This window comes from Arachis duranensis, chromosome 10 (genome assembly GCF_000817695.3).
Source record: "Arachis duranensis cultivar V14167 chromosome 10, aradu.V14167.gnm2.J7QH, whole genome shotgun sequence".
In the NCBI taxonomy this organism is placed as follows: Eukaryota; Viridiplantae; Streptophyta; class Magnoliopsida; order Fabales; family Fabaceae; genus Arachis; species Arachis duranensis.
In genome coordinates, this window is record NC_029781.3 from 15717116 (window position 1) to 15739393 (window position 22278).

Below are 22278 nucleotides of genomic sequence, written 5' to 3' on the forward strand. Positions count from 1 at the left end.
CATTAAAAATTTAAATTTTTTTATATTTTCAATAAAATTATTAATTTATAAACTTAACATTTCTCCTTAAGACACAAAATAGATAAATTTTTATTTTTATTAATGACAAATAATTTTGTATTTAACATACTATTTATACATTTGTTCTAAAGTTTTAAAAAAATCTTTGAAGAATTATTTAAAAATCACATAAAAAAACTAAAATTCGATCTCTTGCAAAATGGAAGAAGGAGAATGCATATTTCTGCAACTCGCTTCTTACATCTTGCTACATATAATTTAGAGTTCAATTCCATTTTTGGAGACCTTTCACAAAGGGGACCTTTCACAAAGTTTTGCAGAATTCGGGTTGCAGCGAAGCAACTTCACTTAGATGAGTTGGATTTAATCTGTTTTTTACTTTGCAGGCTTTTCAGTAGATCAGTCCTTGGAGGTCTTGCTCAACAGGAACATAACATCCTCAAGTTTCAAAACAAAATCTGATTACGTAACAGAACCAATTTCAACTACTGGATTAGAAGGGCTATGGAAGATGTTGGTTTTGGAGGAGTCACAATTTATGATCCAGACGCCATATGGTGGAATAATGAGTAAGATTCCAGAATCAGCAACTCCATTCCCTCACAGAAAGGTTATGTTATATGGAATCTAATATTCTGTTAGTTGGAATTCCAATGAAGATGCAACTAAGTACATAAAATGGACGAAAACATTCTATGATAACTTGGCGCCGTATGTGTCAAAGTTGCCAAGGCGAGCATACTTGAATTACAGGAACCTTGATTTGGGTGTGAATGGTCTGAATACAAGCTATGTTGAAGCACAATCTTGTGGCCTCAAATATTTTAACCATAACTTTAAGCGACTAATAGAAGTGAAGGTCAGAGTTGATCCTAGAAACTTTTTCAAGAATGCACAGAGCATTCCAATTGGGGATGCACTAGGTTTTATGTTCAAATTGGGAGGGGTTAAATTGATGCCTTGAAAAATTTGGCCATATTATCTAACTGTTACAGTGCCATGTATTATTTAAAATTGTCAAGTCAGCTTTCCGGTGACGGAAAATGTTGGAAGGGCCAAATTGAGGCACGGTTCAAAATTCCAGGGTATAATTTGAGTCAATTGAAAGTTTAAGGGCTAAATTGCGTCAAAGGTCAAATTTCAAGGACTATTTTGAGTATTAATTCGTTTTATAAAGCTATAAAGAGATTCCTTCTAACGATCGCAGTTGTCGACACTTATTGTTTAGTCTTTCTTTTTGTTTTTAGTGCGTGCCAGAAGTCTCAGGGAACTAGAATTGGTTACGCTGGGCTTGCGTAACCGTTGTAGCCGTTTATGGAAGGTTGTAAAGGAACTTTTGTTAGGTGAACGTGCAGGACAAGTGAGATGGGATGGTCAAGGATATTGCAAATTTTTTTTGGGGATGTGCCCTAATTCTATTGTCAATGTATTGGTGGACTTGCTAGGTACACAAAAAAAGGACTTGAATACGTTATGGGAGGAAGATAGCCGAAAAAAAATAGTTTTAATTTCAATGAAAAAAGTGTCATATCTGCAATGGATTTTTTCTTAATTTTTTTATGTCCATACGTTTCAGTATAAATCTTAAATTACGATGAACAGTACTAGCAGCAGGTGACTTATACATAATATTTTGTCAAAGATAATAGTGGACAGAGCAATAACAATAAACATATATCTAATAAGGGTCTTCGTTGGATAGCTAACTGATGCATGCATATCTTTAGTAGTTTCTAGTTGTTATTTTTTTAAATAGTGGTGGTAATTTAGTATTTTTATTAGGAATATGGATTGTGATCATGACCATGCATCTCCTAAATACCGCATCTTGAATACAAAATTTTAATTCCTTTAATACTTTCAGAAAGTGAAATCCAATAGACAAAAATTTCTAAAGACATAGATAAAATTTTTAATAATATTTTCTTTAATTAATAACTAAAAATATTTTAGTAAATATTTTTATTTTATATCTACATTTATATTGAACTAAATAAGATACTAAGACATAGAGTACAAGAAAAAAAGCCTATTGTGCACACTTTTTTCGTGCTACACTTCAAAAACATGGTCAAAATGGATTAATGGACATGCTTTTATGAGGGTGGTGATTGATTAGAGATTTGGCCACGCTTTTTCTTGAAGCGTGGCCAAAAGAGTTAATAACCACGCTTTTCTGAGGGTGACAATTAATTAAAGATTTAACCACATTTTTTGTGCCACACTTTGAGAGCAATAGGCATGCTTATAAAGCGTGACAATAGAGTAGCCATACGGTGACGATTGTGAAGCGTGCCAATAGGGTATGCTTAATATACTGAGCAAAAATACTTTACTATTAACATCTACACTTAAACGTTTTTCATCACTCGTCATCATACCGGAACTTCTTCATTATTTGTGCCTCCAACCCTATCAATGCTTCTTCATCGCGCCTCCAACGTATCCCTACCCCAGAGCAGCTTGGTCGCGCCTCCAACCCTAACCCCAATACTTCATCGCGCTTCCTACCCCTGCTTCGATGCTCCCTCCGTCGGCGCTCCTTGTGTTGACGGTCCAAACAGTTTCGTTCTTTCATCGGAGGAGAAAAGAAGTCTAGATCCATGAGAGTGGTGAAGCAGAGAAAGAGAGAGAGGAGACCGAACCACAGAGAAATTTCGAAGAAAGAGAGAGACCCACAAAGAGAAGAGGAAAATGCAACGAGAAGAGAGAGGAGAGAGCTATTTCTGTTTTCTTCGGGCTATTGCGTGTGAAAAATTGGTGCTCCTTCCACAATAGTGGATCTAAAAGAGAAAGAGAGAGAGTCAGTAGGAAAGGTATTTTGGTTCGAAAATTAGGAAAAGGATAATTTTAAATCAAAATTTAATGTTAAAAACGATTTTAAACGAAAAAAAACTGAGATGAATTTGATTTTTAGCCAAAACCAGCTTCCAATCTAGCAAAGGTGCGAAGGTGGGGGTGACCTGCAAAAATATTTCAAATCCCAACATAGAAAGTATCTTAGAGGTAAGGTTTAGAGTTTTGTATTTTTCATACCTAAAGAAGCTCGTTGGGTCCCTATCATAACGAGGCCTGAATAACCTAGCCAATTTTAGTTTCTTAGGATTGTTAAAAATGGAAACGACATTTCGAACTATAAATTTTGAAATTTCATTAAATTGAGACGAGCGCGTTTTGGTGAGTGTGGATAGCTTGAAGTTGCTTTGTTGGCCGTTGGGCCTTGTCTACATGTCTAACCCAATAGTGTTCTAATTCCCATGATGGTTTGTCGGGTCTAGAACAACTAACAAAAGTAAATTAGATAGCACATATATAATAAAAAAGTTCAAATTATTAAAAACATGATTACAATAACTATATATTTTTAAAAGAGCTCAACTAAAAGAATATATTATAACTCAATTAGAAGAAAATATCTACAAAATAAGAAAAGTTAGTTATACAAAACATGTTTTCTCTCACGGGTTGCTTCTAATCCAACATTAAGTTCTTCTTACCTAAAGTGTTAATGACCAAAAAAAAATAAAAAATAAAAATATATGACCTAGAGCGACAAGACATAGTGTATAAATACAATCATATTAGGTGTATATTAAAATTAGCCACAAAAAATAATTATTAATATAAAATATATATTGAAATACAAAGTATATATTAACAAATGAATTAAACTATATATGTATCTATACACAAATATATGACGACTACTTTTAGTGGTTAATTTTAATGTATAAATAATATTTTTGATATAATTAATACATAATATATGATATAAATTTGTTTAATATGCTCGAACTCGCGACCTCTAAATGAGTATGAAGAGGTTATGCTATTTAAAAAGAAAATTGTTTAACAGGGTTCAAAATAAAATAATGATAAATTGAGTGTATATGTGTTGAATATAAATGTGTACGGGGAAAAATGTTAATTTTCTGAAACATTAATTGTATGGTACAATAAGATAATTTCGTGTTAAAAAGATTTTTTTCCCATTTTGAAAAAGAAAAAAACAGAAACACAGAAAAGTCTTAATAAAAAATACAAGTAGTACAATTTATAACTAAAAGTCCAAAATTACAGGCAAATACTTAGCTAAAGTCACAACTTATAAAAAAACCACATAAAAATCGTCCGGCCCACTTCTAATAACAGAAGCACAATTCATATTAATTCCGTTACAAGGACTGCATACAACTCAGGAAAGAACCAAGTCGAGGGAGGCATCTTCATGCCTATGATGCTGCACCCCTAAATGGAGACAAGAAACACACGTGTAAGAGAATGGCACTAAGATCAGGAATTTCTGAATATCTTTACAAACTTCATCTATACCATAGTGTGACCCTATAATAAATATAACTAAGACTGCTTCATCTAACTGCATTATCATTGTATCATTTAGTAAAATAGTTATGTTATATATACAAATCTTTTTGGCATCAAAATTCAATTAAGTTGGACTAAGAGTTCATTTGGAAAACTTTAAAAGTAACTTTTTTTGAGCTTTTGACTTATGAAAAGTAGTAGTATTAATGTCTGATACAATTTTCAAAACTAAATTATAGCTTTCTAAGAAGCTATTTAGGAGCTTATAGAGAAGTTAAACAAAATTACTTCTATCATAATACTACTACTTTTTATCACATTTCTATAAAATCAGCACTTTTAGAGCTAAAAACCCAAACACAAAATAACTTATTTATAAGCTACTTTTAAAATAGCCATTTATTGTTTAAACTATTTTGTCAAAAGGAGCTTAATTAAGTTATTTTTCCAAATTAAGCCTAAATCTAACAAAAATCAACTTCAAACACACAGAGCGTGTAAAACACATGCTGGCGCCATGGTTCACTAACGCGAACGATGTTTCGAAGCCACACACATTAATATGAAAACGGTTCCCTCTTTTCCTCAAAACTGCAACAAAAGAAACTTCAAATGATGCTCAAAATTTTTCAAAAATCTGTAAAAATCTTTGTGTAAACCCAAGTAAATCTTAGAGTTACGTTTGAAATCTTTAACAACAAACACCGAAAGAGAAGACGAAAGATTATTAAAGGTAAATTATTCATGTTTTTTACTTTTATCTTTCGCATTTTTGATCATGAAACACTAAATAGTCATATTTCTGTGTATTCAATAGATTTGGTTTGTGTTTTCGCGATAACGTGGATATGAAATTCTCTTTATACTGTTCATTTGTGATAAATGTGTTACCGAAACTCCAAATCATCAAATCTCATACTTCTTGGCTCCAATAAAGGCTCATCGTGATTGCTCTTGATATGTGTGTGCCTCTTCTTATTCTTTTTCCATCATTCTAATATATATCTTGATGATACTTTATCTACTAGCTGAAAGTTTAACGTACTCGATCAGAGAATAACATTACAATATGTCTCTTGACTAAAATAATAAGCACTGACATTTTACTTCGTGTGATATTGCGTCATATATAGCCACAAACTTTTGAATGTTGAGTTTGAAATTTATTTTACAATTTCATATGCCATAGAACCTAGAGTGGACTCTGTTGATCTTGTAATGCAATTCACATTTTCTCTAAATAGTACTTGAACTTTCTCGAACTTCTCGTGAGTATATACATGCTGAAATTGAGCTTCTATTGATGATTTTGTTGCACAAGGTATAACAGCATAAAAAATTTGTTAAAATCCGATTTCACAACTTGATTTCTAGAAAAATTTGATCTAAATTTTCAAATCAGATAAAAAAGTAGAAAACGGAGAGAATGGAAGAACGCAGAGAAGGCAAAGAACGTAGAAAACAAAGAGAAAGCAGAAAATTTCGAAAAAAAACATCCACAAAAAGAGTTATATATAGTGGCGCATTTAATTAAAAGGCAGTTAAAAATAATGGCGAGTAGATATAAATTAGGTTATACTAATTTGGTTAGACATGATTGAATAATTAACTTAGTTATAGAACATTGTTGTTAGTAAAAATACCTCAATTTTGGCCATAAGTTTTAGGCCACGGATTTCTTACTCCACATTTGATATAGGAGTATCATTAACCCACCTAAAAATAATTATGAATTGAACCACATTTTTTATTTTTGAAGAAAGTAATAATTAAAAACTGACCCATATGTTTATTAATTTTTACACGTTTTTTCTTTTTCATTTTGATCTCAGATTCAAAGTGAGCCATTTGCTCTGGTAGGGTTTTCGCCCTTCTTTCAACTACTATTGCCATTGTCTCTTCCTCTTCCTCTCCATCTGCCGTCCGTCTCATCCACTCATCTTCGCTGCGCAACCCGCTTCTCCCGCCGCCTCGCGACCCACTCTTTTATTAGGTGTCATTTTCACCCTATCTCTTGTATATGATATATTCGATTGCTTTTTTTCAAACTCAGATTCTATTTACTTTATTTTGTTTTATTACTTTTTTATGGCAATTTTTTTGTGCTTGATATATGTTAGAAGAAACTTTGTTTCAATTGTTTATAAGTGATTCCATTTTTTTTATTTTTCTGGTTCATAAGTGTTGTTTCTTCTTATAATAGAACTATAGTTATATATTAAAACAATTCTGAGTTATCACTCGAGGTGTATTGGTGTTATGAAAATGCCTGTACCAAAAGGACCATAAAATTGTCCAGAATACAAGATTAACATGATTGGGCCAACAATTGCAAAGGGAACACCACATTCCACTTGGATCTTGTACTATGAAGTTGAATGCAACAACTGAGATGATGCCAGTAACATAGCCCAACTTCACTGATATTCACCCTTTTGCACCAACTGAACAGGCTCAAGGTTATCAAGTAGCTACTTAGATGTTTAAATGGTTCTTTTTAAATTCTTATAAATGATCTTTGGCTTGAAAATATTTGAGAGAAGAGATTTTTTTAATTTTATTTTCTGTGTCTAAACAATAAAATTTGGTGTTAGGAAATGTTCAACAATTTGGGTGACTTGCTGTATACCATCACCGGGTTTGACTCCTTCTCTTTGCAACCAAATACTGGAGTTGCAGGAGAGTATGCTGGGTTGATGGTTATTCGAGCATATCATTTGGTATGATGACTTGACTCATTTTAAATATGTCCGCTTAATTTTTGTGGAAAATATTTACTATTGGAAAGGATTTTTTTATCAATTTATGAGTAAATTTATGACTCTTCTGATTCACTTACATTCTAAAGTAGTATTTGACATTTTTATTTAACATTGTATTTGATCATTTCATCCAATAGTCGATAACCTTCAGTTGTGCTATTGTCTCATGCTATATATTTATAAGAGATTGTCCTGGAAGATTTTAGGGCTTTCTTTTGCTATCGTTAAGAAATCTCTGTAGAATAGTGTAGGAAGCAGAATTTAACAAATACCACAGTTTCCTTTGATATTGTACACTCTGATGTTACATTATAGACTGTTTGATCAATGCACTTTTGGCATCTCTCTAGCATTATATCAGCATTGCACTGGAAGAGGCCATAGACGCTGCTGTTACCAAAAGAAACGACCTTGGTGATGTGGGATCCGGCAAAGTTAGTGGCATTGGAAGAAAGCCAAGATAAAAGAGTTTTGAGGTTGGTATGATAGGTGCTGTTTACTCAAAGGTGCTGTTTCCTGTGCAGTTAGACATGTGGGAATCGGTATCTGGTGTAGTTGTAGAAGAAGAACAAAACCATGTGATGGAGAGTAGCAGTAGAAACTGGAATAACAAAAACGAATGCATGTTTCTTTGTTCATAACGAAAAGCAATTAAGGAGCTCATATTATAGTGTAACTAGCAAGTGGAGTGCTATCTAACCTTTATTTTGATGATCATGCTCTCCAAATGCACATTCTTTATTATTTTAGCAAACCTTTGTTGATTTCTTTTAGAAAGGGACTTTATATATTTGAAAGAATCTATTTGAGCATTCATTAAGTCGTTCCTTGCTACTTATATTATATTTATAGTAAGTAATAACTTCAAATATGGTGTGTAAATGGCTACAAGGAGTTAAATAGATAGGCGTGTTATGTATGGAATATATGATAAATGTGGAGTGTTAGAGTATTTTTATTGATCAGTCATGTTATATAGGTCCAAGTTGAACATCTAATTGGATCGATTTGAATTATCAGTAGGATATTTTGTATATATTCTATCAAAAAATAGACAATCAAACCGATTCCTTGATACATACAATAGAAATCCAAAGAGGTGATTAGAGTCTAAAATAATGATAGATATGTAAAAAGTGAGTCCGATTATGTTTATTCCTAATCTTAAATGGAACAGAACGATGCAGGATTTGTTATATATAAACATAATTCTATTTAGATGCGCTCGAATGACGTGTCTTCTATATTATCTAAATTTTACAAATAGAATTCAAAAATTTTCTATCCCAACTTTTTAAGCAAAAATCATAAGCACTATAAAATATCTCAAAAGTAATTAAATAGTAAAGTGTCTACATTTCTTTAAAAAACTTATCATGTAATTTATTTGGATAGAATAATAAAGCAAAAGGAACAATTAAACATGTTCTACTTTATGCTACTTCATTTCATTGTCAGTGATTACTTAATAAGTAACATGCCATATTTTTTTTTTCAACATAATTTAGCTGGCTCGTGGTCCGGGCCTGGAATTATAAAAGAATGTAGAATGAATGCAGCTGGAGTCATATTTAATTAGTAGGAGGTTGAAAATGCCAAGAGTTATCTTAGCTAGCATAACATCAGGTTACACACGTCTCCATAAAATGGATATTTTTGCTGTTATAAATCTAATAGCATTAAACCTGTTTTAGTGGAATTGATTCGTATTATTGAATTGCTTTCATACATGTATAAATAGATTTCATCAAGAGCTTTCTTCAGCATAGCAGGGATCATGCCCTTCAACCTTAGACTTCAATATTTTAGTTCAAATGAATTTCTTTCTACATAACTAAGCGTCAAATCACAGATTTTAGAATAGTTTACAAAGTATGATTTGTTTAATAATATGTCTCAACATATATAAAATTTTTACATTATAAAACTGTTTTCATAAAATACTTATACATTATAATGTTACTTTAACTATCGACCTTACTATAAAATATCTCAGAAATCACGTTACACCAACAGCAAAACAGTGGTAAAAAAACTGCGAACTTAACAGATAGAAAATGAGCTGCATACTAGTAAAAAAAGTTCACAAAGCTTTGCTATCTTCGACTTTAGTAGAAGTATTAAGCACCTCTGTTGTTTCCTTATATATTCAGCATCACTACCTTGAGATTTTCCTGCCATTGGATAAAGCAAATAGATAGGGTCAGAAATGCATTAATAAGGAATAATTACAGTATAGGCAAAAGTCACATTGAGAATGATACCCCTTCTTTCCAAAAAAAAAAGACACCCCACTACAAAACATCCTGCATTACACAAGGTATGGGGAAGGACTGCACCCCAAAAGGTGTAATGTAAGCAGCCTAATCTGATATAAGCATCAGTGGTTGGCTGATTCTAAAGCTTGAGTTCACGTGGAAACAACTTAACCGTTGTTCTAAAATTCCATTAAAATTTTCTTTAAAAAAAAACAAAATGAAAAATGCTTCACCTCGAAACAGTAAGGCAAGGTGGGTGCCTCTTGAACCATAGGTGGCCAGATTTAACGAAAGCAAGAGAAAAGGGTGGAGAGAAGGGGAGGGAGAAGGAATTCAAGCAACTTAACACAACCATTTGAACTATAATAGAATCAAAAGCTATCATAGAAACCTCAAGCTACAATATTGATGCTATTTTGTCACCTTCATTAAACTATGAAGGTCAATGATAAACCACTATTTTATGGTTTATATTGTGTTTAATTGAGTAGTTTTTATCAAATTCTTCCCCACTTATTCATATGATTTGCATGATTTTACAATTCCTTCCTAGTTTAGTTCTATGGTTGAAAACTTTCTTCCTAGAGATCTTTTAATTACGTATTTTAATTTCCCTTTATACCATTCGATGCCGTGATCCGTGTGATTAAGTGTTTCAAGCTTTAGTCAACATTACTGATAGCTTTACACCATCAACTCCGGGAGAAAGCTGATCAATGTTACTGATCAAATTCCGTTATCGCTTTGCACATCTGATAGAGATTTGCCTAAAAATCCAGCTCAATGGCACTCAGACATAAGAAAAATTCAACTACCCAAGAGCTATGTACACAGGCTACACATTTTCTTTTCACATACCACTATATCATCATTAATTTTAGTTCACCCAAAAAATTAATTTTATTTGCAAATTATCTTATATATAATATCAAATGTGTTGTGGAGGGTCATCTCCTACAAGCAATACAATCTATACATATAACTCAAGCTTAGGTTGTTTCTTATCAAAATCATAGAAAGTAAATAAATATTCAGCTACATTGTAGTCGTATCTTCATACCATGTGACACAATATTAAATAAATGCAGCTAAACTTTAAGATTAATCATTTATTAGATAATGAAAAACTTTAAGATCCATCATTTTTGTTTCTAATTTCTTCATTTTGGTAACTAACATTCACACCGCCCAAAACGAACATGTACAATAGCAAGAACAAAATCTTTTGCTAAAAATTGAGTCAGCTACGCATGAACAATATCTAAAGACAACCATTTAATCTAGATTTTCTTTATATTTTTATCTATAATTTTTATTTTTCTACGATTACCTGTCTGGATGCCCTTAATCTGATTTACTGTTCCTCTTAAAGATTCTACAAATTTTCTCATATAATCTAATCATTTAATTCTACCATCTTTCTGAAATAAATGGAATTATAAGAAAATATAGGAACCAAAGACCTTATTTATTAAACCATAATTGTAGAATTATGATGAATGTTAGTTCATCATAATATATAGGGAAATAAATAAATATATAAGAAGAAACAACACTTATGAACCAAAAAAATAGAAGAAAAATGAAATCACTGATAAACAATTAAAACAAAGTTTCCTCTAACATATATCAAGCACAAATTAAAATTAAACTTCATTCAAATTCACAAAAAAATTGTCATAGAAAAAGCAATAAAACAAAATAAAGTAATTAAAATCTCAGTTTGAAAAGAAGCAATCAAATATATCATATACAAGAGATAGGGTGAAAATGACACCTAATAGAAAAGCGGGTTGCGCGGCGGCGGGGAAGCGAGTTGTGCGGCGGCGGGAGAAGCGGGTTGGGCGGCGAAGATGAGCGAACGAGAGAGACAGAAGAGGGAGAGGAAGAAACAATGGCAATAAGGGTTGAAAAAATGGCAAAACCCTACTAGAACAAATGGTTCGCTTTAAATCTGAGATTAAAATAAAAAAGAAAAAACGTGTAAAAATTAATAAACAAAGAAGTCAATTTTTAATTATTACTTTTTTCAAAAATAAAAAATGAGATTCAATTCATAATTATTTTTAGGTGGGTTAATGATACTCTCATATCAAATGTGGAATAAGAGATCCGTTACCTAAGTTTTAACATCATTAATTTTTATTACCAACAAATTACACAATACGCTATTGACATAAAATCTCCCCACTTAATTTTTATGTTAACGTTATACACGTTAGCAATAACAAAAAAAAAAACGGTATCCAGAACATCACTAGCCCATATAATAACCATAAATCAAGAAAATATATTTCATCCAACAAAATCACATGATTTGCCAATGTCTATAAATGCAAGTCAGGATAAAATACCGCACTCAAATCCGCACAAAAGGAAGTCACCAAAAAAAATCTGCACAAAAAGTTTAACCCAACAAAAAGGCCACAGTACTTAATGATGAAGATTAACACAAGTTATTAACACACTTTAAAAAACGTCACAATCCCATTCCAACAGAGAGTGCGTAAATTGCCTCCAACCAGACTTGCAGCAACAACATGCGTCTTATAAACGAGAGTATTATTTATTCTGTTTACACAGGAACCGCTTTTTATTTTTAATTAACTATGTTTCGCTTATATTATAAACGAGAGTATATTATATTGTAAACGAGATATAAATATTTATAGGCATAAATTTAATTTTCTCAAAATAAAAAATATTTATGGTATGATATAGCTCAATTTATAAAATAAAAAATAATATAATTATTCGTATTTAGATCAAATTAAATCTAAAATTTAGATATAATATCATTTAAATTAAAAAAATTAGTAAGTTATTATTGTTGCAGTTCACGACAAAAATTACCTACAAAAAAAGTCACTTAATTCCTACAAAAAATAACTGCAACTCTTCTATCAATAACTTTCAAAATTTAAACATAACAAACCATGAACAACTACTACTCTTTTTTATTGTGTATCTATCTCTTCACAAGTGATTACTATCTTTCTCACGTTACACTATATTTTTTATATTTAAACTGTTAATTTAAAAAAAAAAATTGCTAATATTTTCCACTAACTTTTTGTTTTTTTATTTTTCCAATGTCATAAATGGTCATGGAACAAATGAAATTTGAACGATATATAATTTAAATCTAAAATTTTTAAATAAAAAAATTTTAAAATTTTAAAATTTTTTATGTACTCTTTAAGTATTAATTGAGATGTTAGCTTTAGTTAAAAAATTTAAAATTTAAAATTTAGATAGAATATTAACAAATTCAATTCAGATTATAATAGTTAAAAAGTTGGATTAAAAAAAACAAAATTCAAATCCATACTTATTCTAAAGTATTACCTAAAACCAAGGTGAGGTCGAATATGTCTTTTGGTGGGCTTCCACTTAAGTGTCGATTAAGTGGTTGATCCAACGTCTTTGTTTGTATAGTGGTGGAGTATCTATAAAAGACTTCTTAACAAGAATTTAGGCAGATTTAAATAAGATAATGAGATATTTACAGAATAAAGTGTTGGATTGGGTTCAGATTTCAAGGACCCGCATCTAACCTAGTCTGACCCTGATGGACTAGGCCTTCCGTAGTGGTCTTGGAATAATTGGGTCGATCTTGGCAGACCCAATTTTCTGTATAGCTTATATGTCAAAAATGAAGTGGACTGGACTTATAATGTGTAGGTCCAAGTATAAACAATATCATTATATAAAATTAAATTGTATTGAAACACGTAGTGTAGCCTATTTAAGATATTAGTAACTGCACGCTAAAAGAGAAAAAAGCAGACGGAGGAAGTTCACGTTATTTTTTATAATAATACATATATTTCGTTTATGTATGCCTTTTTTTTAATTTTATATATCATCGAGATAAAGCAAAAAATATCATAATTTATCTGTTTTGATATAGAAGTCTTAAATAATTTGAGCATTGAGACTATGCAAGTGTCACTCAATTGGATGTCAAAACACTGTTTATGAATGACTATTTATATCATTTTGTTGGTTTTTGTTGGACAAGCGAACGGTTGTACCAAATGTCCAAAGCTCCTCGGGTTACAAAAAGTTCACTTTAATAGGAAGCTCCTCTTGTTGCAAATTGGATTGAGTAGTTTGATTGCCCCAGCCAGATAAGAGGGCTTTTATGTTTGGAGCGTTAAACAAAGGATACAATTCTCTTTCTTGTTTTTATCTCGTGTCGTGAACATATGATCAAGTTATGATAACTGTTGTTTACTTGTTCAGGTTTAATTCTAGGAGATAACCAAAACAAAAACAAGATTAATGTTAGGAGGATGACAAAGAGCACATCAAAGAATATTTACTGTTAACTTTTTGGATTGACAAAGAGCATATCCAACCCCAAAATTAAACAAGAGTGTTAGACAAGAAAAAAATTAGATTGAGATCATCTCAGTTAGTTAAGAGAAAGAAAAGACTACTTAATCAAATATAGCTCTATTTCTGGAAAAAATATATACATAAAAAATAGAAGCAGCAAAACTATTAATACTGTCTAGTCTAAAAAATTTAGATATAGTAAGATGATGTTTTGTGAATGTTATTGGATCTAGTTTGCAATTCAAGATTACCGATTATCACTTAAATGAAGACTAAGGGGTTTTGGTGGTGTATGATGTGGCGGAGAAAAAGATAAATAAAAGGTGAAAGATGATATTTTACCATTTTTATATTTTGTATCTAATATACTATTAAATATTAAAGGTATTTGTTTCAATACGACGATAAATTTATACATATTAGTACAATAAAAATATGGACAAATTAAAACATGAAATGTGGATTATGTTTTTTACGTCAATAATTAATTTTTTTTAAATACATATCATATCAATGATTTTACTAAATTATCCTTAAACTTTAATAAAAATAAAAAATAAAAATAAATTTTATTTAATTTTTACAAAAAAATTTAAATATCTTTTTTTTTTGTATTGGACAAAAACAACCTTAATTCTTTAATTTAATCAAAATTTAATTAACCTTAATTTTATAATTTTAAATCTGAATCAATTTAAAAATTAAAACCAAAATACATTTCATTATTCATATACACTAAAAAATTGCTTTGTTTATCATGAACCCTAATCTAATTTCTCCTATCTCCTTCATACCAAAAATAAAAATATATCTAAAAAATTATTCTTCTTCTTTGTATACTAATCTACTGATAAAGAACAACCTTACCCCTAATCTCTACCGGACAGCAGTAGTCTATCCTTAGTTCCTCACCATCTCCCTTTCTCGTCAGACTCTGCCATTTTCCTTCCTACCCTGATCTCGACTTAGTCATTGATCAATTCAACGCTTCCTGTACTACTCTTCTTCGCTTGTGCATTGATGCTTCGCCTTCTGCCTCAACGATTCCCAAGTGATTCTCTTTCTCTCTCTCATTTAATTCTCCGGTGTGCTTTCAATTCTAGCTGAACTTACTTGCCACTATGATCTAATGAGATTTTTAGTCTTTCCAAAGATTTAGCATCAAATGAACTGATTCTGATTCTGTTTTTCTAAGCGTTAAAACATAAAACTGCCTTACTGCCTTAATATGTTCAATTTTAAGGGATTGAGTCCTTTGAAAATGTTTTTATTATTGATATCAATTCACCGTTTTGATTTTTTTTAGTATTACATAGTGCAAGTGACACATTTACCTTTGTTGCTATAATCCACTAGGATTGATTCCTTGCTGAATTTTTTCAGTTTTGGAAGTTTTTAAGATTTGAGAAGTAAGTTCTTAGTCGATGATTGTTATTTTTTTTGTAATTGAGACGTTACTCTGATAACCACAAGAACGATAGTTCTCAGTGATTGAAAGACTGACATTGTGATTGTTTTGACCTAGGAGTGAACATATAATGGGATGTTTTATTTTATTCATTATTTTTGTTTTGGTGGAGCTACCGAATTTGGGGTTTATTTATTGGATAATTCTATGATAAAGAGGTTTTTGAGTAAAGAGAATAAAGAGGAGTGTATAAATTTATTTTTAAAAAATGAATAAAACTAAAATAGCACATTCTCCTAGATAGCTATCTAGCTATCTATGAAAGTGAATCTTCATCTTTTTACTATAGCATGCACTTTATTTATTTGTTTAATTATTTATTATCTTGTTTGCATTTTATTTCTGTTTGCAATTTTATTTTTATTTTTTTTGTAGGAGGTGCTTTGTCCGTGCATTATGAATGTAAAATTAATTAACCTTGGTATTCTACAATAAAAAATATGTATTATTTTTGTTATAAAATAACTAAATAAATAAATAAGAAAGAGGTAATAAATATAAAGAGAGAGAGAGAGAGAAGTATTGCAACGTAAGGGAGAGAGAGAATTGTTTATTGCTTGTAGTGTGTAAAGAGTCTCAGCATATGCTCCTATTTATACATGTGCAAGGCTTTACTTTTTCAAACTATATTAAATACAATCATCCTTGAGAATGGGTATCCACATAAGATGTGATAAAGCATTCTTATCAAAACACCCCCCTTGGTGACCATTTAGGATTATTGCCTCGTTAAAACCTTACTAAAGGATAACCTAGTAGGAAAAAACCTTAGTGAAGGAAAAAGAGTACAATATCCTTTAGTGATAGGGACCGTCTCATTAAAAACCTTATCAAGAAAAACCCAATGGAAAAAAATCTGACCATGGAAAAAAGAGTACAGTCTCCCCCTCTTGCCGACATTATTTAATTCTCGAAATCGGCGCATCCCAATCTCATGTACCAATCTTTCAAAGGAGGATTTTAGGAGTGACTTTGTGAACAAATCTGCCAGATTGTCACTTGAGCGGATCTGTTGGACATCAATTGTCCCTTGATTTTGAAGATCATGAGTGAAGAAGAATTTGGGAGAAATATGCTTTGTTCTATCACCTTTGATATATCCGCCTTTAAGTTGAGCAATACATGCTGTATTATTTTCAAACAGGACAGTTGGAGCCATCTTATGATTAGTCAGTCCACATGATAATAGAATATATTGAATCAGGCTCCTCAGCCAAAAATACTCGCGACTAGCTTCATGAATTGCTAGTATTTCAGCATGATTAGAGGAAGTTGCTGCTATCGTCTGTTTCGTGGACCTCCATGATATAGCTGTACCACCATATGTAAACAGGTATCCTGTTTGAGATATCCCTTTATATGGATCAGACAAGTATCTAGCATCTGCATAGCCAACTAATTGTGACTTGGATCCATAGGGATAAAACAATCCCATATCAACCGTTCCATGAAGATATCGAAAGATTTGCTTGATTCCACTCCAATGTCTTTTGGTTGGAGAGAAACTATACCTTGTTAGTAAATTCACTACGAATGATATGTCAGGTCGCGTATTATTAGCAAGATACATTAGTACTCCAATGGCACTAAGATATGATACTTTAGGACCAAGGATATCTTCATTTTCTTCTTTAGGACGGAATTGATCTTTTTTCAAATCCAAAGATCTTACAATCATTGGGGTACTTAATGGATGTGACTTATCCATATAAAATCTCTTTAAGATCTTTTCTGTGTATGTTGTTTGATGAATAAAGATCCCATTTTTTATATGCTCGATCTGCAGGCCGAGACAAAATTTAGTTCTTCCAAGATCTTTCATCTCAAACTCTTCTTTTAGAGTTTTTATAATTGTTGGAATCTCTTCGAGAGTTCCAATGATATTTAAATCATCAACATACACAGCAATTATAATGAATCTAGATGCGGTTTTCTTTATGTAAACAAATGGACAGATATCATCATTCTTGAATCCGTTTTTGGCCAGATACTCAGTAAGACGATTATGACACATTCATCTATATTGCTTTAGACCATATAAAGATCTTTGCAATTTAATTGAGTATAACCCTTGTGAATATTCACTAGATGATTTAGATATCTTTAGTCCTTCAGGGACTTTCATATAGATATCCCGATCTAATGAGCAGTATAAATAGGCTGTTACCACATCCATTAAATGCAAATGTAGTTTATGATATGCAGATAAACTGACCAAATAACGCAATGTTATCGCATCCACTATAGGAGAATACGTTTTTTCATAATCTATACCGGACCTTTGTGAAAAGCCTTGTGCCACAAGTCGGGCTTTATAGCGCACAACTTCATTTTTCTCATTTCATTTTCTCACAAATGCCCATCGGTATCCAACAATTTTTACATCTTCAGGTGTACGGACTACAGGTCCAAAGACTTCACGTTTTGCAAGTGAGTCTAATTTATCCTTCATGGCTTCTTCCCATTTTGGCCAATCTTTTTTTTGTCGACATTCTTCGACTGATCTTGGCTCAAGATCCTTACTTTTATGCATGATATTTAATGCCACATTATATGCAAATATTTCATTGACAATTGTCTTATTTCCGTCCCATTTCTTTCCTGTAAGACATAATTTATCGAGATCTCGTCATTTTCACAATTTTCAGGTACCTGAACGTCTTCTGACATTAAAATTATATCAGAATTTTGGACAACTGCAGGTGTATCTACTATGTCTTTTTCAACAGGAATCGTATTTATCTCTTTTCTTTTTTGAGGATTTTTTTCTTTGGAACAGACAGGCCTACCATGCTTCTGGCGTGTATTTGCTTTAGTGGCTATTTGTCCTACTGGGACATTAATTTAAATTGGGGCATTTTCTGCCCTGTCACGCTTTTGGCGTGAATTTGCTTTAGTGGCTACTTGTCCTATTGGGACATCAATTCGAATTGGAGAATTTTCCACTAGTATATAAGATTTGGTTATCCTCTTTGTATCGAAAAATGCATCAGGCAATTCATTTGCTATTCTTTGCAAATGTATAATCTTTTGAACTTCTAGTTCACATTGCCCTGATCGAGGATCTAAATGCATCAACGATGATGCATTCCAATTAAGTTCATTTTTAGGAAGCATATTCTCTCCCCCTAATGTTGAAAATTTTGATTCATCAAAATGACAATCCGCAAACCGGGCTTTAAATACATCTCCTATTTGTATCTCAAGATACCTCACTACAGAGGGAGAATCATATCCATATATCCCCAATTTTTTTGGGGTCCCATTTTTCTGCGATTAGGTGGTGCAATGGGAACATATATTGCACACCTAAATATATTCTTAAATGGGAGACATTTGGCTACTGGCCAAAAGCTAATTGCATAGGAGAGAACTGATGGTAACTCGTTGGCCTCAAACGAATAAGTGCTGCGGCATGTAAAATAGCATGCCCCCAAACCGAGGTTGATAGATTTGTTCTCATAAACAAGGGTCTAGCAATTAATTGGAGGCGTTTATTAAGCGATTCTGCTAACCCATTTTGTGTGTGAACATAAGCTACTGGATGTTCAACACTTATTCCATTAGCCATACAATAAGCATCAAAAGCTTGGGAAGTAAATTCACCAGCATTATCAAGATGAATTGCTTTAATTGGATTTTCTGGAAATTGTGCTTTTAATCGAATAATTTGAGCCAGTAATCTCGCAAACGCCAGGTTGCGAGAAGATAATAAGCACACATGTGACCATCTCGAAGATGCGTCTATTAGGACCATAAAATATCTAAAAGATCCACATGGTGGATGAATAGGTCCACATATATCACCTTGAATCCTTTCTAGGAATTCAGGGGACTCAAATCCAATTTAGTAGTGATGGCCTTAAAATTAACTTCTCTTGAGAACATGTAGCACAACAAAATTTCACTAGATTTAAGAATCTTCTCGTTCTTTAGTGAATGTCCATGAGAGTTTTCAATAATTCTTCTCATCATGGTTGTTGTCGAATGACCCAATTGGTCGTGCCAAGTTATGAAATCATTTGGACTAGTAAACTTCTGGTTTACAATGGCATGTGATTCAATTGCACTAATCTTGGTATAATATAACCCAGATAAAAGTGAGGGTAATTTTTCTAATATAACCTTCTTATTTGAATCATGAGTTGTGATACATAAGTACTCATGATTTTCCTCATTCATAGTCTCAATATGATATCCATTTCGGTGAATATCTTTAAAGCTCAATAAGTTTCTTCGAGACCTGGTAGACAATAGTGCATTATTTATTATGAATTTTGTTCTTCCAGGAAACAAAATTATAGCTCTTCCGGAGCCTTCTATCACATTGTCCGAGCCAATAATAGTATTAACATATTCTTCTTTTGGCACAAGATGGGTAAAATATATATTACTTTTAAGAATAGTATGCAAACTTGCACTATTCGCAAGGCAAATATCTTCAGAATATGTCCTTACCATTTTTCTTCAAAGACAAATAATAATAATAATAAAATGAGTAAAAGTACATGCATAGTAAAATTATTCACATGAATACGTAACAAACACACATATTACACTATTTCATCATTGATCAAATAGCCAATATTTCCTTCAGAATCCTTAAAGAAATTAGATACATCATAATGAGTGGTGCAATTTTCATAATTTGAAACAAAATTTGTTTCTTTTCCTTTGTCATCTTTTTTCAAGGATGCTTGATAAAAATCAACTAGGTGCCTTGGGGTACGACAGGTACGTGACCAATGGCCCTTTCCACCACAACGGAGGCATCTATCCTCAATTGATATACTTTGCCCATTGTTTCTTTCTTTATCCCACTTCTGGTGAGATCTTTTCTTGTGAACATAATTTCTTTTACTTCCATAATTTTTCTTGTTATCAAAATCTTGTCATTTACCTCTTCTGGGGTTATAATTTACCGCATTTGCTTTAGGAAATGGGGCGGCGCCAGCTGAGCGCGCTTCATAATTTCTTAAGAGCAACTCATTGTTGCGTTCAGCAATAAGAAAGCAAGAAATTAGTTCAGAATATTTTTAAATTCTTTTTCTCGATTGCTACTGCAGGAGCACATTCGAGGTATGGAAGGTCGAGAAAGTTTTTTTCTAACATATCGGGCTTAATAAAGTATTTGATAATTGTACCTTTCTTCAAGGTCTTTCCATAGATCTGCAGGATCTTTTAATGTGGGATATTCATTTTTCAATCATAAGTTAAGATGACGACGAAGGAAAATTATGGCTTTGGCTATATCCTTTTGGGATGTATTATTTTCAGCCTCAATGGTATCTCCAAGATCCATTGAATCAAGATAGATTTTAACATCTATATCCATGATAAATAATTATTTCCAAATATATAAAGAGCGTTAAATTCAAGATGAGAGAGATTCAACATAACGAAAATTTGTTACTTGGAGTCTTCCTAAAATTTGATTAGAGTCTCGTGCTGATAACGTGTTATAAAATAACTAAATAAATAAATAAGGAAGATGTAACAAATATAAAATAAAGAAATATAAAGAGAGAGAAGTATTGTAACGTAAGGAAGAGAGAGAATTGTTTATTGCTTGTAGTGTGTAAAGAGCCTCAGCATATGCTCCTATTTATACATGTGCAAGGCTTTACTTTTTTAAACTATATTAAATACAATCATCCTTGAGAATGGACATCCACATAAGATGTGATAAAGCATTCTTATTACAACAATTTTCAAGTCTTTGTAAATTTTGATTTTTGACTTTTGAATTTCAGAAGTTAGATCAACATTTCTGTTAGCACTTCGTAAATTTATATCTGATTAGTTAAAATTAATGTATTTTTGTTTTGTGTTGGAAATTGTTTGAGGAATTTGTAGTGTGGTACTACTTTAATCAAGGTATTTCTATTTTATTCTTTCTAAAACAGCAATCTGTATTCTCTCAATCTGCAGGAGAGAGTTGGCCAAGGAGGTGGTTGAGTTGTTGACCTTTGCTGCTGATGGTGCTAAATCTTTAATTGATGCAAGTGATAGACTTGTATTATATATTGAAATTGCTAGTTTGTATGGTAATTTTGGATACCAGAAAAAAGCTACTTTCTTTTCTAGGCAGGTTACTCAGTTATATCTTCAGCAAGAAAATCGATTGGCTGCAATTAATGCTATGCAAGTTTTGGCAATGACAACAAAAGCGTATCATGTTCAAAGTAGATTCTCAATATCAGATCATTCTCATAAAAATGTGAGTTTACAACACTGAGCTATTTATGCACCATATCTCTTTTGAATATTGAACTACCTAATTACACATGCCTTGCTTTTTTAAAAAGATATATGATCATCTCATGCCTTGAATAGATACATTTTGATTTAAAATTTGAATTTTCTTACTTTTACACATCACGTGTGCACTACCTAAACCTTCCTGGCATCTTGTTTTGAATTTTAAGTACATCATATAAATTATTAAAGGTCAAAAGTCTAGCATGAAAGCTTTGGCTGAAATTAGAGTCTCAAAACAACATTGATAGATTAAAGAGTTTTTTCTTAATAAAATAATTCATTTTTAATGTAATTCATACCATTAGTTATTCACAGAAGAGAAATGGAGATAGTGAAAAAATTTACCACCATTTAGCAGTTTCATTATTCGAGTCTCAATGGAGTACCCTCCAGATGATTGTGTTGAGAGAAATTCTGCTCTTTACAGTTTGTGATGGAGATCCTCTTACTGCATGGAGTGCCGCAGCCCGATTTCTTAGACACTCCATGCAGTAAGAGGATAGTAGTGTCTGAGAAGTCGGGCTGCGGCACTCCATGCAGTAAGAGGATCTCCAGTACGAACTGTAGAGAACAAAATTTCTCTCAACACAACCATCTCAAAACGGTGAATTGATACCAATAATAAAAATATTTCTAAAACTAAACAATTCATCAGGATTCAATCCCTCAAAATTAAATATATTAAGACAGTAAGGCAATTTTATGTTTTAACGCTTAGAAAAATAAAATCAGAATTATTTCATTTGATGCTAAATCTTTGGAAAGACTAAAAATCTCATTGGATCATGGTGGCAAGTAAGCTCAGTTAGAATTGGAAGCACACTGGAGAATCAAATGA

The 22278-nt window shown here is 31.8% G+C and overlaps 1 long non-coding RNA gene across 2 annotated transcripts; it reads left to right on the plus strand.

Moving 5' to 3' along the window:
• The first annotated feature begins 6191 nt into the window (after nucleotides 1–6191).
• On the plus strand, nucleotides 6192–8010 carry LOC110276384 (uncharacterized). Of its 2 annotated transcripts, XR_008004604.1 has the most exons (4): nucleotides 6192–6340; nucleotides 6685–6814; nucleotides 6942–7067; nucleotides 7460–8005. It is a non-coding gene; the product is annotated as an uncharacterized LOC110276384 (long non-coding RNA). The 2 variants fall into 2 exon arrangements; XR_002369039.2 differs by lacking the exon at nucleotides 6192–6340 and having other exon boundaries at nucleotides 6366–6814; nucleotides 7460–8010.
• Nucleotides 8011–22278: the final 14268 nt, after the last annotated feature.